Genomic DNA, 17,620 nt, shown 5'->3' with positions numbered 1-17,620 from the left:
AAACAAGGGGGTAGACTATCTCTTTTAGAAGAATTAGAAGGAGCAGTTGACTCAGACAACTCCCCTGGGAAAGAGACAAAACTCTATCATCTCATTAACTTCTGCTAAAAAGTATTAGCAGCTTAACTAGAGTTCATACTAGCCTTTCCATAATCTACCTCATTACAGGGACTGTCAACTCGTTACAAAGCACTGAAATTGAATTCTAGTCACTCTACAACTACCTTGTCATGTATCAACCATCATCCATAATTAGGAAAAATACATGTTCATTTACTAATACAAACCTGTATTTTCAAGCAAGATCAATATATACAGTCAATTTTAGTGAAGGAATAATCTTTAATAGCATATTTTTCATGCACTCAAGGAGCACATATTGAGTTCATGTCAGGAAATACTTTCTCAATGCTACCTACATATGTTGAAGGTCAGGTTTATGATAACATGTCTTTAGTGTCTGATAACCATCCTTGATATTTGTATGTCATTAAATGACCCACACAGGTTGTGGCACTATCTGAATACATATCCTACTGCAATTTTTCTGTAGTTGCAAAGAAAATCAATAGTTTAATGAGAATTTAAGAAGACTGCCCACATGGCATTGATAACACCAATTTATTTAGTCAAAACTGCTTGATAATCATGTGGACAAAAATGACACACTGGACAAATTGAAACTCTAAGAGTAGTGCTTGCAGTCCACTACAACACATGTGACTATTTATTTATTTATGTTGAGCTGGTTTTGGGGCTTAAACTTCGGGCCTACAGCTTTCCCTGAGCTTCTTTTGCTCAAGGTTAGCACTTTATCAATTGAAGCACAGTTCAACGTCCAGCTTTTTTTTGTTGTTAACTGGAGATAAGAATCTTACTGACTTTCTTGCCTGAACTGACTTTGAATCAGGATCCTCAGATACCAGCTTTCTGAGTGGCTTGGAATATAGGCATGAGCCACTACTGCCCAGCATTCCTTTCTTTTCCTTTCCTTTCCTTTCCTTCCTTCCTTCCTTCCTTCCTTCCTTCCTTCCTTCCTTCCTTCCTTCCTTCCATCTTTCCTTCCTTCCTTCCTTCCTTCCTTCCTTCCTTCCTTCCTTCCTTCCTTCCTTCCTCCCTTTCTTCTCATTTTATTTTAATTAATTAATTTTGCCAGTTTTGAAGCTTGAACTCAGAGCCTGGACATGGTCACTGAGTTTCTTTTGCTAAAAGCTAGTACTAAACCTCTCAGCTACCTCATCACTTCTGCCTTTTTCTGCTTATATAGTACAGCGGAATTGAACCCAGGGTTTCATGCATGCTAGGCAAGCACTCTACCAGTAAACCACACTGCTAGCCCCCATTATTCACACTCATTCAAATGCAGTGTGGGAATGATGTTGTACTGCTTTTATCTTGAGTATATATTCATTTGCAAATATGTGAAAGGAGAACACAAATCACTTGGGGAAAATGATATTTTATATAATTTTATTTTATATAATATCTTCTTCCTCTTAGTATAATTTATTTTAAATGGCTGGAAATATTTTCTAGAACAATATGATGCACAATAAAATTTTAAATAAAAATAAACCCTTTATCACTGATTATCTTGGCCTGCTGACAGCTGAGAAGGTATAAAGGCAGCCCCGTGACTAGTTTAATGGATGAAATAGCCCATAGCTATTAGTATAGTATAGAATTAGTATAGTTATTTTAGTTTGGGTTTCTAATACAACAGCAGTCTTCAGTTGAGTGCAGAATATGAATGTTTTCAAGGAAAACAACTACAACACTTTTGACAAGATTATTGTGGCAGGTATACATACATGTATTATATAGAACATATAATCCTTTATGAATAAAAATACTACATCAAATTTTATATAATTTATAGATCATTATATTCCTTTTAAGTAACAAGAATATCTTTCTAAAGAATATATATGCCATATAATGTGAATTAATGCACCTTCTATCTGGCAAATATCATGTAACCCTTTTATTAATTACAATAAAAAATTAAAAAAAGAATATATGCCATATAAAAACTCAAACTATTATTTCCAGAATGACTTATTTTCATAAATGGCTAGTGATACTAACACGAAGGACACTTAGTGTATATTTTAGAAAATAATTTTAGACAATTTACAGTATACTTTGCATAGTTACTTTCACTTTAACTTCATAACATAAACCTACAGGGTTTATCCAGATTTTTTTTATGCATTTGCCTTTTTGATTGGTACTGGGATTTGAACTCATGAGCAGGCACTTGCTTAGCAAATATCCACCACTTGAGTTGTTCCTCTGGCCCATGTTGCTTTATCTTTTTTACAACTAGGCATGCCTCAGACCACAATACCACTACCTATGCCTAGGACATGAATGAAGTCCTGCTGCTTTTTGCCTGGGCTGGCTTTAAACCATGATCTTACCAGTCTCTAGCTCTTCATTAGCTGGAACTATATGTTTGTACAATCACCTCTCCATTATTCACTTTTTGGTGGTTATTTGGAGATAAGAATCTCATGGACTTTCCTGCTTGGGATTTCATTGAATGCCAATCTTTGGATTACAGATATGAGTCACCAGCACCTGGCCATGAACATTTATAGGAATGTGGCTTTAGAAATGATACTGTGGCTCTAGCCAATTTGTATACAAAGAGCCTCAGGGACAGAGCCCAGGCCCTGAGTTCAAGCCCCACAAACAACAGAAAGAAAGAAAGAAAGAAAGAAAGAAAGAAAGAAAGAAAGAAAGAAAGAAAGAAAGAGAGAGAGAGAGAGAGAGAGAGAGAGAGGGAGGGAGGGAGGGAGGGAGGGAGGGAGGGAGGGAGGGAGAGAGAGAGAGAGAGAGAGAGAGAGAGAGAGAGAGAGAAAGAATGAAAGAAAGAGGGGAGGGGAGGAGGGACGGAGGGAGGGAGGGAGGGAGGGAAGGAAGGAAGGAAGGAAGGAAGGAAGGAAGGAAGGAAGGAAGGAAGGGAGGGAGGGAGGGAGGGAGGGAGGGAGGGAGGAAGGAAGGAAGGAAGGAAGGAAGAAAGAGGACAGAGAGAGAGGGAGAGAGAGGGAGAGATAGGAAGAGTTAGGGAAAGAAGAAAGAGAGAAAGGGGAAAAAATGAATGCGGGTTTATTCTATTTTACATTTCATTTCATGCCAGGGAAAAGGTAGTGGTTTTGTGCAGAAAAAGCTGAGAGGGGCTGAAAAAAAGCCAACTTTATGGTGCCTGCCCTCAACATACGATTTTCAAGCTGAATGAGGAATTCTGTAGACTCACTGACTTCCGTGAATCACTTCAACTCCTACAATATTCTGTGCATGAATTCTAAGAAGCATAATAGATTCTATCATTTCAGCTAAGGCCACATGTATCTGTATCAAACAGCCACTGACTGGCAGGATTCAGTTTCTCCATGGTATTTGCATTTAGTAGATGTTTCTCCAGCATTCAGTTTGTAGGTTCCATGCTGATATCCAGAGCAAAGTAATTTCTGGTTTATTTTAAGATAAAATGCAAAGCCCAAAGCTCTATTCTGACTATGTAAATGATCTCCTAGTGCCAACTGATTAGCATGTTTAAGGCAAAGACTGGAAAAGATGGTGTATTGGGAACATTACACATTGTGTGAAAGCAAAAGCTATCATTTACTAAGGTATTTGGGGCACCACAATCTTTTTTCTGCCTTATAAACTCTCTGTGAAATTGAAAGATATGTTATTTAGGGAATATTTTCTTACTTTAAAAAGAAAGTCTTGATTCTTATCAAGACATTCTCTACTACTGGGTGCCAGTGGCTGATATCTGAAGACCACAGTTCAAAGCCAACTGGGGAAGAAAATTCCTGGTTAATCACCAATTAACCAGTAACATGCTAGAGGTGAAGGCGTGGTTCAATTGGTTGAGTGCCAGGCTTGAAGGAAACATTTAAGGAAGGTGCCTTGTCCCTGAATTCAAGCCAGAAAGAGAGAGGAGAAAGGGGAGAGGAAGGAGAGAGAAGAGAGGAGAGGGAAGAGAAAGGGGAGGAGAGGATAGAGGAGAGAAGTGAGAGGGAGGAGGGGGGAGAAGGAAAATGTCTAGCTGGATGTACTTTTTAGTTTTTTAAGGAATTGAAGCAAGAGGATCCTGGGTTGTGTCCATTTACAGCTTTCTCTTTTTTTAATTGAGTTTTATTGTCAAGGTTATGTACAGAGAGGTTACAGTTGCATATATAAGGTAATGAGTGCATTTCTTGTTGAACATTTTTGCCTCCTTCCTAGTTTTTCTCCCACTTTCCCCCCCAATTCACTACCCCCACAAGTTGTAAAGTTCATTCCCAACATATGTGGGTATCACTGTTCACCCTTAGTCCTTTGTCTCACTACTTTTTTTTTCTGTGGGTCATGGGGCTTGAACTCTGAGCCTGGGCTCTGTCCCTGAGTTCTTCAGCTCAAGACTACTGCCCTACTCTTGAGCCATAGCCCCACTTCACATTTTCTAGGGATTAATGGAAGATAAGTCTCTAGGTCTTTAGTGTCTTTAGTGCTCCGGCTGGCTTTGAACTGTGATCCTCGGATCTCAGCCTCCTGATTAGCTAGGACTACAGGCTTGAGCCACCACACTTTGGCCTTGTCTATTTTTTAATGTTTTTTTTATTGTATTTTATTGTTGGGATAATGTATAGAGGGGTTACATTTACATTCATCACATAATGGGTACATTACTTCCCATGTTTTTGTCCTCCTTTCCCTCCCCCACCCCCAATCATCTTGTTTTCCACCTTCCCTTCCCTATTTCAAATAAACACATATTGTCTCACCATTTTATTGTTCTCTTTCCCTTCCAGGAATCAGATAAATGAATATACATGACTCAGGGTACCAAAATCAAACACAGTGACAATGGGGGAGAAGGCAAGAAGAAAAGAAGAAGGAGAAGGAGAAGAGGAGAAGGAGGAAGAGGAGGAGGAGGAGGAGGAGGAGGAGGAAAGGAAGGAAGGAAGGAAGGAAGGAAGGAAGGAAGGAAGGAAGGAAGGAAGGAGCAGCAAAAGAAAAAATGAAATAACTTCACACAGTGCATTAAAAACAACAATGTAAACTCTCTTCTTTCCATAACTTGGAGTTCATTTCACATACCGTCATTTCATATGGTCATATGTTCAACACTACTGAACTATTGTGATCCCCTGCTAGCACTATCTTAGGCATATACTAGTTATTACAAATAAAGGAAGCAATAAAGTCCATTTCTTTGGGTCTGGCTTTTCACTTAACATGTTTGTTTCCAAATCTTTCCATTTCCTTAGGAAAGGGTGATGCCATTCTTTCTGGTGGAAGCATAGAATTCCACTGTGTACATGTATCACATTTTCTTAATCCATTTATCTATTAAGGGGCATTGCGGTTAGTTCCATTCTTTTTAAACACAACTAGAATGGACAAGAAAAAAGAAAGAGGAAGAGAGAAAGGAAGAAAGAGGGAAGGAAGAAAAGGAAGGAAAAAGGAAGCAAGGAACAAAAAGAAGAGAAAGAAAAAGAAAAGACAGGCAAGAAAGAGACATTCACTACTGATTAATCAATGGAGCAGTAGGGGCTACAAACAAAAGAAAAATGGCCCGTGAACCCCTTACCATAGAGTGCACTCTCTCCACTTAGTGGTCACAAGATGTACCCTAAAGAGGCTTAAGGAACAGCAAAAGTAAGGAGTCAAGCAACTATAATCCAAGCACTGTACATACAATTAAGTATTCTAACAACTATTAAGCTGTTCTTTTTTCCACTCCTGCCCCCACCAAAAACAAACACAAATATTTTTTCTTTCCTCCCAACATTCGATTTGTCACTTTTCACACACAGCAGAGGACATTCCTATTCAAATATTTTTAAAAATTGCAACAAGCAAAAAGGAGCATTCTCTGTGTTTAGCCACCAAAGCAACCAGCTCAGTTATGAATGCCTTCACCATCCCCATTCTCCTCCCGCCACACCTCACGCAAATCCACCCACTTTGTTGGAGCTATGTTCTACTTACAGCGTCAGACATCCAGCCTCCTCTACTATGCCTCAGTCTTCTCTTCCCCTTTACCAGTTCCTTTCCATAAGGTCTTAAACGGGACCAAGGATATTGTCCACTATACAACCACATCCAAATCTCCCTTCCTTCTCTTCAAATACTTCTAAACTCCTCTGGGCTCTGAGCCTAATTCTTTCAAATCATTTTGCCTAGATCTACTACCTCAGCCGATATTTACTTCAAAGCCCACTTTAGTCAGCCTTTTGCTTCCACAAAGGGAAATTACTTTTGCTGCAACATCAACTAACCAGCTCTGGTAAATCCTGTGAACATTTCCCAAATATGCTCCCTCCTTTTGAGAGACTCCTTTCCTTTGGGACCTCATGTCTTAATTTATGTGCGTGTGTGAGAGAGTCTCAGTTTATTCATCTTTCTTTAGCCTCTCCCAGTGCCCTCCCCTTACTGTGTTGGCACTTCCCAGGGCTTGGGTTGGCTCTTCTGTTTTCCTCATGTTGCCTACACCCTCTTTGGACCTGTTCAATGGCTTCCACAAGCATCTGTGTATACAGATGTCAGCAGCAGCTTCTGTGACTCAGACCCTTGTCAAACACTTGGCTCCTGGAAGCTCTACCCAGACATGTCCCATATCTGCTTCGAGCTCAACCTGAGAACTTGTCTACTTCCAGTCTTCTGGCTTCTTTCTACTCGGATGCCTCAACCCTCTCCTCAGCTTGCTCCTAGATCCTGGCACGAGGCACAACTCCACCTCACAGTTTTATCCCTCACGGCTCACCTTTCTTCACTGCTGTGCCACCCTTGCACTCCATTTCAACATGGTCACCCGCAGCCACCTCATAAACAGTCCCCTGCCTTGTAACAATTTTATACAACAAAAACATTGACTTCAAAAGCACACTGAGCTTCCTATCATTCTGCCGGCATGCACTCAAATTCATTCGGATATAAAGTCCTTAAATCCATAGTATGCTTGCCTGCCCTTCATTCTTTTCATTGTGCTGTGCTTCATGCTGGAGCTTTGTCACATCTTTTGTTTCCAAAATGTGCTTCTCTCACATGATTTCCCATATTTTTACCTTCTCCATTGATAGATTTCTATTCTTATTGAAGTTTTAGACTGAATTTGACTTTTGTGTGGGTATGCTTTTATTGGGTCTAGAATTCAGGGCTTCCAGCTCTCACTCAGATTTTTTTCGCTAATAGATGGCACTCTACCACGATGTGAGCCATTAACAAAGAAAAACATGTCATACTTTTTTACTAGTTCATTGGTCATAAGAGTCTTGTGGATTTGTCTACCTGAGATAGCTTCAAACTCAGATCTCAACTTCCTGAGCAGCTAAGATTATAGGCATGAGCCACTTTCACTAATTACTCCCATGAGGATCCTCCATCTAGCACTCTTGGCAGAACATTATCCAACAACAGTTAAGATGCAGAGAAACAGGGTAGGTAGGTAGATAGATAGATAGATAGATAGACAGACAGATAGACGTGTGCATACATATATGTGCATACATAAGTTTTCTTAAATATTATGAAGCATACATACATATATATATACACATACATCTATGTGTATACATACTGTTTCTCATATATATGAAGCATATATATGAAACAGTGAATTTTGTTAATATAATTTACTACCCTAGTGATGAAATAATTGAAAGGTTAAGAAGGGACTCCTCTAGTGTGGAGAAAAGAGAGAGATGACTACTGATAAAAATTCAAACTGAAAAAGGGACACACACACACACACACACACACACACACACACACACACACATACACACACACTGGCTTCTCTCTTTTCCCCCTTTTGAAACTCTCACCTGTGCCTTTACTATACTGATCACAAGAAATAATCAATAGATAAGAAAGCCTGTATCACATGGCTTTTGGCGTTAGCCTTGGACAATACAAGGCAAAAAGGAAAGGCAAGATACAGATCTGCACAGGATGCAGTACCTCAACCTATAAACCTCACTACTTAAAAGGTTTAACATTAGGATACTATGGTTAGAAGCAGATGAGGAAAAAGAAGTTGGTGAGATTCCATCTCAATCAATGGCTGAATTCAGTGATGCATAGCTGCTATCCCAGCTCAGTGGCTGAAAGTAGTGTCAGGCACCTATCATCTTCAGTGACACAGGGATGTACAAGTAGAACTGCAGCCAGCAGCCCCATGTACAAATAAAGGGCATGCTGGAGGCATGGTTTCAACGATAAAGATACTACCTAGAAAGCATGAAGCTGTGAGTTCAACCCTCAGTAGCCAAATATATCTATGGACCTGACAATAAGATCAACAAAAACTAACATTAAAGCATTAGTCATATCTCAATGTCATTATTTGTTATATAGTCCTTTCATTCCAAACTATAAGGCCCATGAGGGCAAGGACTATGGTTGATCTGGCTTATCAGATTTTTCTCTTCTAAATAACAAACTCACTGACACTTAGGAATCATTCAGTAAAGATATATTGTATATATGCCTATTTGGTTATTTGAAATCAGATATGGAAGGGGGTAAAACAAGATGAGGGGTGAGGGTGGAGGAAGGGAAATGGAGACCAAGACATGAGAAAGGGTATCAATGTATGTGAAGTAATGCATCTTGTATCTGGTGAATATAATGTAATCCTTCTATTAATTACAATAAAAATATATGGAAAAAATAATTATTGAGTAAAAGAAGTGGCTAATTGAGTAAACGGATGCAATAGCACTACATGAATATTTTTATTCTGTTCTGAATTTGCAATTGATAAATGTTTGATGCTTAATTTATCCCTTCAGATTAAAACTGTTAGACTCAATGACAAGTTTAAAACTTAAAAAAATAATTAAGGAATGTCATTTTGATGAGTATAATACCCTTACCAAAGTTAGGATGGAGGAGGAGGTGATTGTTGAGAGTTGTATTTTTCTATCTTGAATGTTCCAATGGGATTACCTGTCTCATGTTCCAGTCATTCAAGCTTAAAATCCAGATTCTCAGCTAGCTGTACTTTGGCCTGAATTCTAACCCTGATGCTTTCATAAAATCAGTCTTTCCATGCCAGGAACACCCACGGAATTTTAACATTACCCAGGTAAAATGAATGTACAGCCAAGTTTTTAATCCAACAAGAATGATGATCTTATGAAACTGAACTCATAGGTAACTTAACTACAAGGTACCAGGAATCTGAAGTCCTAAGTTAGATTTTGGCCCTAAATCTACCTGATTTTATTAGTAGTCACTTGACTTATATAATATGTTTTAATCCTCTAGCTATTGAAGTTGGTTCAGTCCTGCATGGCTCTTAACTAATCACAGGTCACTAACAAGAATACTGAACAATGCTATAACATTTTGTGTATAATTTTACTAAGTGAAGAGACTCATCTACTTCTTTAAGACACAAGGACTAAATGGCTTGTTAAGACATAAATCTAAGTACAAAAACTGATCTAAAATTAGGCAAATGGTATAGGATTCAATTGCAACTACGTTTTCATAAAATATGGACATATAAGTATAAACTAAAAAGGACTATAAGTACAAAAATCAATCAGAAAATAGACTGAAATCTATTGTGGTATTCTTTGCAGAATTACATGAAATTTCCTATACAAAATTAAAGAAAACAAGTATTTCACAGGATGGTTTATGCACTTGTAACTTGCACTTGTGAAAGACACAATAGGCTAAGGTACTTGGAAAAAGGTATTGCAAAAATCAATTATGCTAGAAAATCCAACTGGAGTCACCAAGCCTCAAGGGTGATGTCAAGATGTCAGTCCTGGTACTACTCAAGCTTACCAAGAATAATGATTTAACCAGGATAATATATCAGTGCAAATTACCTAGACAGTTGACATTGGCTGTCTGAACCAACTGTGGGGAACACCTCTTTTAGGCCATTCTGGCTGCTGGCTAGGCAAAAATGGACATTTATGTTTGTATCCAGTCAAGTGAAAAGTAATTGCAAGTGAATAAAACCCTAAATAACGTATTGACTGAAGTTCAATTTTTTTTCATTAAAAAAATTACATTTTCTACTCAGGAGGTAAGCTGAGGATTGCAGTTCAAAGTCAACCCTAGCAAGAAAGTTGGTGAATGAATAAAGTAATACATCCAGTAAGTAGTTACTTCATGCTCAATGGTTCTTTATTTTATACTTCAAAAAGAAAAAAAAGTAACTTCTGATGGTAGCAAGTTGAAAAAGTTAGCATAAGTGATCTTTATTTTTTATCATCAAATTAGTTTGGTCACAGCTGTTTTTTTTTAATAATATAATCTGCCCATTGTGTCCCTAGACAGAACAATTTCAGTTCTACCATGTCTTCAGGCACAGGTAGCTAATGTTCCTAGATGTACCAGGGCATTCCAGGTGCATGCTGGTCCTACCAAAGAAGGCAGCACTTCTGGTCCTCCACCTTCACTATCATCCTGAGCAGCTTTGCATTCTGTGAGTCAGATGAGTACAGTGCTCTCTATGTCTATCTTACAGTATACATTTATTTTTACCTATGCAAAAGCCAATCTTTGTCAAGCAGGTGTATTTTCTCTCTAGTCTTAAACCTACTACTACCAACACTCTGTGTGTGCAGAGAAAAGCATGCAACATCCGATATTTGATGTGTTTATTTCTGTCTCCAGCATGGAATCTACTGAGTAAGACAGGGAAGAAATGCGTGGCAGCTGAGCTGCTTTACCAAAGATGAGACAGAAACCTGACAGTGAGGCTTTATTTAACAGTAGAACAAACTGCATCTTTCCTATTTATATTTAACTATATATTTTCTGATATTCCATCCTTGTTAACAGTCGGATACAGAAGTATTTTTAAACCAAAAGGGTAGGTTGAGGAAAAAGAATTATTTGTAATAAAGTGATTGTAAGCAATCTGCAGGCACACTTTGCTTTTATCAGTATTCATTTGAACTTTATACTTAACTGACTCCTGCATTGCTCACAGATAATCTTCAGAGCAGTTGTAATGACTAAAGCCTTCTTGGTTAGTCATTAAGTTCAGAATATTGTGTAGTAAGAGGTCATATATCACTGTTCAAGGTTAATGTGAAGGTCTCTCGTTATGAGGTCGAATAAAATATATTTATTCACTCGATTACGTAAATGAAAGGAGATGGGAGAAAAGATTCAGTGGAAATGCTAAGATGGAGATGTGTTCACAGGCATTGAGCTTTGTATGAAAATCAGGCTGCATGGAAATCTAGCTACACTAGGAATTTACTGATTGCTGTATGTACTGATTCAGAAGCTTGCATAGAAAGCAAGAACCAAAAATCAATGCAGATGTAGCCAGATTAACTCATAAGCATACTATCTCCAACTAAGGTATGTTGGTAGTGAAACAAAGAAAAATATTTGTATTCTTAAAATCTGTAACCGATGCCACATCAGATATTTCCAGGATCATGAACAATCTTATGGTAAATCACACTCTTTATTTAGGTGGGCAAAGGTTCATCTCTGAGAACACAGGCATGCTAAAGAAACAATAATTCTATTATCTTCATTTTCTACTGCTAGACCATGCAAGGACTCAGTGAAATTAACAGAGATTTTGTTTCAAGTTTCTTCCTCCTATTATATTTCCCACATATCCTTTTAAAAGAAAGGACTTCTTGTTACAAAAGTGGCTTCACTTTGTACACATTAATTTCTTAATATTATTGTTTTTATTTTACATGCATTTTTGAATTTTCATTATGCAAGTTGAGACCTTATTTCTTCACATAATTTATCCAACAGTTAGCATACATTCAGATTACAGTGGATGCCAATACTTAGATATTGTTCAAATCTTGTTTGTTTGTTTGTTTGTTTTTTGTCAGTCCTGGGGCTTGAACTCAAGGCCTGAGCACTGTCCTTAGGCTTTCTCAAGATTGGCATTCTACCACATGGGCCACAGCACCACTTCCAGGTTTTCTGTGTATGTGGTACTGAGGAATCGAACCTGGGTCTTTGTTCATGCTAGACAAGCAATCTACCAGTAGGCCACACTCCTGGCTTTTAAATATTGCTTAAATGAGAAGTGAATGGCCCAATCGATACATCATCCAACCTTACATCCCTTCTATAATTTTGCCAGGACAGAACCTACTGCTTAGCATGTTTAATTTATTTTCTACAATCACGTGGTAGATATTTTGAGTTACTTTTTCTAGATAGAGAATCTCATACTTTAGAGAATAGGTCCTACATGAGGTAAGAAACAGTACACAGTCACACTAAAGTCTGGTAAATTTTAAATTTTCTTCGAGTTTTCTATAAAATTGGGATACCATGTATATAACTCTACTGAATGCTTTGGGTTTCAAATGAATTCTGTTTTAAAGTAACAGAAGAGACTTCTGAAGGCTGGCTCCAGAAATAATTTAAAAATAGAACAAAACCTGAAGAAAGGCATATAAACTGAACCAACATTTTTAATGCTGGAAATTTAATAACAGAGTTAACTACTATTAGTTTCTATTATAGTATATACAATTAGAATTATTAGAAGAGAGGTAAGCATAATTGCAGAACTTAATTTATAGAACTAAATTGCTAGTTCTAGAACAACTTACTGCCTTGAGATCAGATGTATGTTCACAATTTTCTTCTCACCAAACCTGTCCCTTGTTCAGAAGACTCTGAGTAAGGTAACTATTTTCCACAGCCCAAATTGTTTTCTCTGGCCTGTGCCAGGATTCAATAGCCTGTTCACTCTCACCCATTTGCAGGGTCAGCGTTTCCTTTCTCCAGACAGCCTCTGCTGATTGGAATGTTGATGTAGCACCGAGAAATGGAGCAGAGAAGGTTCTTTTGACCATTCCTTGACCTGAGACTATGGTACTTGTTTCTTCCCTTAAAAATAGGGAGCTGAAGCCAGGAAGACTTGAATTAAAAAAAATTGCATTGGTCCTCTTGCTCTATTTCCAATATTTTCTAACAACAACTATGCAATATCACGTGCCCATCTTAATAGGTATTGTCGAACCAAAGAAAATTTAAAAGATGACAAGTGTTTTTAATCTTTCATAGAATTGTTAACCCACAGTTCTGGGAAAGACAAAAGTAACATACAAGGAATGTTTAGATATAATTAAATGAGAAACTATAATATGAACTATTCTGAATGGAATTGCAATTCTCCCAAGTCCTAATCCTTGGTGACTCAAAATATGAAGATAGAAGTGTGTTCTAATTAATGAGAGACATAGTGTCAGAAATGCCTTGTTAGGGAATTGTACTGGACATCATGACATATACTAGGAAAATTAAGATGGCCGTGGCGTTATGTGGTGGTACAATCTTATGGGCAATGATTGTAGAGCCAGTTGGTCCTTGACCTGAACATGCTTTTACTGGACATAAAAAAGATAGAGGTAGAGATACAGATAGACACAGAGATACAGATAGAGGTTGTGTATAATCGTACAAAGAGGTTTCAATTCAATACATCAATTTTTGAGTGCAATGCATCTTGATTAATATTGCCCCTTGAAGATAGTCTTTAAAGAAGTAGTCATGTTGGAGTGTAGATAATAAACAAATATGACCAGTTTGTTTAAAACAAGAGATAGCACACAGTTATGTAGGGACCCAGGGAGAAGGTGCTCCTTTATACGCCAAGGAGAATGGTGGCAGAAGGAACCAACCTGGTATATTGTAGAATATGTTTATTTATTTATTTGAAATAGGAAAGGGAAACGGGAAAAACAGGATGATTGGGAGGAAGTAGGGGGAGGGAAATGGGGACAAAAACATGAGAAGGGGTATCAATGTGTGAGAAGTAATACACCTACTACCTGGTGAATGTAACTGTAACCCCTGTATATAACACCCCAACAATAAAAAAAAGAAGGAACCAACCTGAATAACATCTTGATCTTAGAACACTGGGAAATATGTTTCTATCATTGATGCTATATCAGTCTGTAAAATGTTATAGGAGCTACAACTGTTAATATTAAATAATTATTTTTAGGACAAGGATAATCCAGTATATGTCCTGAACACTGCAGTCTGAGTTGGAGAAATGATAAGAGAGGCAGAAGAACCAAAATTTACTCAATGAAGTTCACTTAATAATTTGGGGAGAAAATAATCTAGTCACTGGAAATATTAAAAACCTCTAGCCTTTGCAGTCTGTTCAAAGTGAATGTTAATGAATTTCTAATGGGATATTTATTCACCCACATTGGATAATTTAAATTTATATTAAGCATTATGTGTTAGTATTAAAAGGACTACTCTAGTATCAGAGAAAAATACTATTTGCCATTTAAAATTTGAAAGACATGGCCATGGGAAAAATATTGACAAAGTATCAGGTACTTATAGTTATATGTTGGATATCATTTCACATGCATACAGGAATTATGCATGTCAAAAAAATGAAGTAAATTTAGATTGGATTCATTGAAGTTCTAAATACTTACGATTAAATGTTTTCAAGTTTGAAACTGCCACACATTCACGATCACATTACTGACATATTTAAATCGATCATGCCATAGTTATAGTAACCAATATAAAACATCAAAATTATTATGCATTCTGTTTTGAGTTGCTATTTAGAGGCAGACAGCGAAAAAGACTTCAACCTCCCCTATATTTGTTTCTACTTAGGATTTTCAGAAAACATATAAAGGCTGCATTTAAATGAATAATTTCCAATCAGGGAATCTCGGTCCAGCTCAGAACCACAGGCTGTTCACCAAGGGGCCTATGTGAATGTTTCATGAGCACTTACTACAATCTTCTCTTCAGTAGCAGAGGAAGAGTGCCACCTTCCTCACCCTCCATGTTTCTGTGCTAAAGAACTGTTCCCTCAGCCCTAAAGACAAAGGTATTAGAATGCTGCTTAAAATTCTTACCAGCATCAGGTAGTGTGTCATCCTTTACTGTCACATTATCTTTTATGTTTTGGAGGGGTTCTTTTTGTCTTTAAAAGCCATTTGTTCTACAATGGGCAGGTCTGCATTTTCTTTCTGCATTAAGGATGAAGAATATCAAAAGTACTTACCTAAAAAACAAAACACAGAAAAAAGCATTAAAGCGAATTCGTGGGCATATTCTATTTCTTGTCATAGGCAAGTTCACAATACCTAGATTTCCCATGAATCACATGAGACATGAAATACATACAATTTACCACGGACTGCAGAGACGGAGAGAAACAGAGAGAGTATTATGCTTGAACTTGGGCCTAGATATTGTTCCTTAGCTTTTTCAGTCAAGGCTAGTGCTCTACCACCTGAACCACAACTCTGCTTCTGGCTTTTTGGTGGTTAATTGGAAAAAGGCCTTACAGTCTTTCCTTCTTGGGTTGGCTTCAAACTTGACTCTCAGCTCTTAGCTTCCTGAGCAGCTAGGACTATAAATGTGAGCCACTGTTGCCTGGATACAATCATGATTTTTATCATCATAAACCAGACCACCTGAGATTTAGACTCCATATGTCCTATAAATCAATGCTTAATATTCAGTGCTGAATACTCAAGAAGCAGAAAGATAGAAAAGGGCATGCCAGATGCTGGCAGGTTGTTATGAGTCAGTTGCAAGAGAAACCAAGGCTTTGCTCACAGTCATCTTCCTTCACGAGACCAAAGCCCTCTAACAGACATTGCGCTGTTCAAGGGAGCACTTGTCAAGATTTGGGTACTGCTACTCAGATGACCTTTGAGTGAACATATATGATACATATAGATGATATGGCACAGAATTCACCAGAGCAAAGTGGTTTTTGCTACATATTTAGGAAAAGTTACACTGTAATCCTAAAAGGCAGATGTGTGTGGCTTTCATCAGTACGGCAGCTGGGTACGGACTTGGTTTCTGACAGTCTGAAGATCACAGAAAGCCTTGCGTATAGGGAAGACCCTGGCACATCTCTACTGAGTGACAGAGCTGGAATGATTAGTAGAAACCAAGAGACTTCTGTTCACTGTGTCGGTAATCAAAAGCTCAAGAAAAGGTACATTCAGAAGAAACAATTCCCCTCTTCTATCCTAGACACAGGAGCCAAAGAGAAGAGAAAGAATCCCAGAAGAAATGAGACTTTGGGGAGAGGAGCAGGAAAGCTCCCACTTACAAAGAAGAATGAGCTCCTGTGTTCTGATGGCAGTGACAAAGCAAAGCTACCTCATCTGGAGCTGGCTGTGTTAAGCAGAAGCAGAGAAAGCTCTACACTTCCAGCCTGCACAGCCTCACAGTCTCCTTGGCTGCTTTTTGTAAACACAACATTCCCAGAGCCCATGAGACCTATTTAGTCAGCATCTGTGGAGGTGAGATTTTATTTTTAATAAAACGCCAGGTAATTTTATGTATAGTTTATTATCATTCTGCACATAAAGTCTTAGGAACTGCATACTAGAAAAGCATGTGTGTGTATACATATGTGCACGCACTTGTACTCACTGATCCTAGAGCTTAAACTCTGGGCCTGGGTAATGTCCCTTTATTTCTTTTGCCCATTTGAGCTCCACTTCTATCTTTTCAATCGTTCAGTGTTGTTAAGAGTGTCACAGACTTTCCTTCTTGGACTGACTTCTAACTGTGATCCTCAGATCTCAGCCTCCTGTGTAGCTAGGATTACAGGTGTGAGCCATGGTGCTGCTGGGTCCTGTCAACTTTAAGGGCTGCTTATCAGAGACACCATTCTCTGAGAGAGGTTGAGCTACATCATGATAACAGTATTAATTGAAATATAATCTAATAAATCAGAAACAGAAATAAAGAATATTTACTTTTGATTAACTTTCTCTTACTCACAAACTGCTCATACGAAAAATTTATTATGTCAATTGGTCGAGACCACAAATCAATGTTCTTAGCCTGAGTTCTTGCTAATAGGATGCATTCTAAATTATCACACATAGAGGGCACTATATTCTTGCTCATTCTGTTACAGGAAGTTGACAGTAAGAGACAGAATTAATCCCCCAAACAGTGCTGGACTATTAAAAAGAAAATATTAAAATTTTGTTAGCAAAAACTCTTATATGCCTGGATTAACTTTAATTTCTAGCACCTCTTGACTTAAGATAGCTTCATTTATACTAATACTGCTTTAATAAGACTTGAACTATTTGTATCCGATCAAGGCATACAGAGAAACTGACCTGAATTTTTTCAGGAGACATTTTGAATATACACTAATATATCTTTAAGCATTTAGAAATATTCATTTAATTTCCAAGATATGATAGCATATTTAAAGGTTAAACACACACACACACACACACACACACACACACTACATAAACAGATAAAATTTTCCAGGCATGGTACTAATTAATCCTAATGTCAACAAACTCTGAACTTTTATTTTTAATATTTACATTCATCAAAGATGAAGTAGAAATGGCTCATGTTTCTTATTCACAAATGAATTTATACTGCATTTAAAAGATTTTTCCTAAGTGTCTTGGCATATTTGTAGGTACATTGTATTTCTTAAATCAGATTATAAAGATGAAAAATAAAGCTAAGAGTTGGCTAAGAGCTGAAAGTATTATGGGGAGGAACGTGGAAGGGTTGAAAGACATTGGCATTATTTTTTAAAACATGTTTTCTACCTTCAAGCATAAAAATGGAGTAAAGATGAAATATTAGCCAACAC

At 37.6% G+C, this 17,620-nt stretch overlaps 1 protein-coding gene across 2 annotated transcripts in view; it reads right to left on the bottom strand.

Moving 5' to 3' along the window:
* The window catches only part of Pde4d (phosphodiesterase 4D), a 635,057-nt gene that overhangs the window by 374,991 nt on the left and 242,446 nt on the right, over positions 1-17,620 (bottom strand). The window lies entirely within an intron of this gene.

The sequence above is a fragment of the Megascapheus bottae genome, chromosome 4, assembly GCF_031878675.1.
Source record: "Megascapheus bottae isolate mThoBot1 chromosome 4, mThoBot2.hap1, whole genome shotgun sequence".
NCBI classification, from domain to species: Eukaryota; Metazoa; Chordata; class Mammalia; order Rodentia; family Geomyidae; genus Megascapheus; species Megascapheus bottae.
Note: the sequence above shows the minus strand (reverse complement) of the source record. Positions and strands in the feature narration are given on the sequence as shown.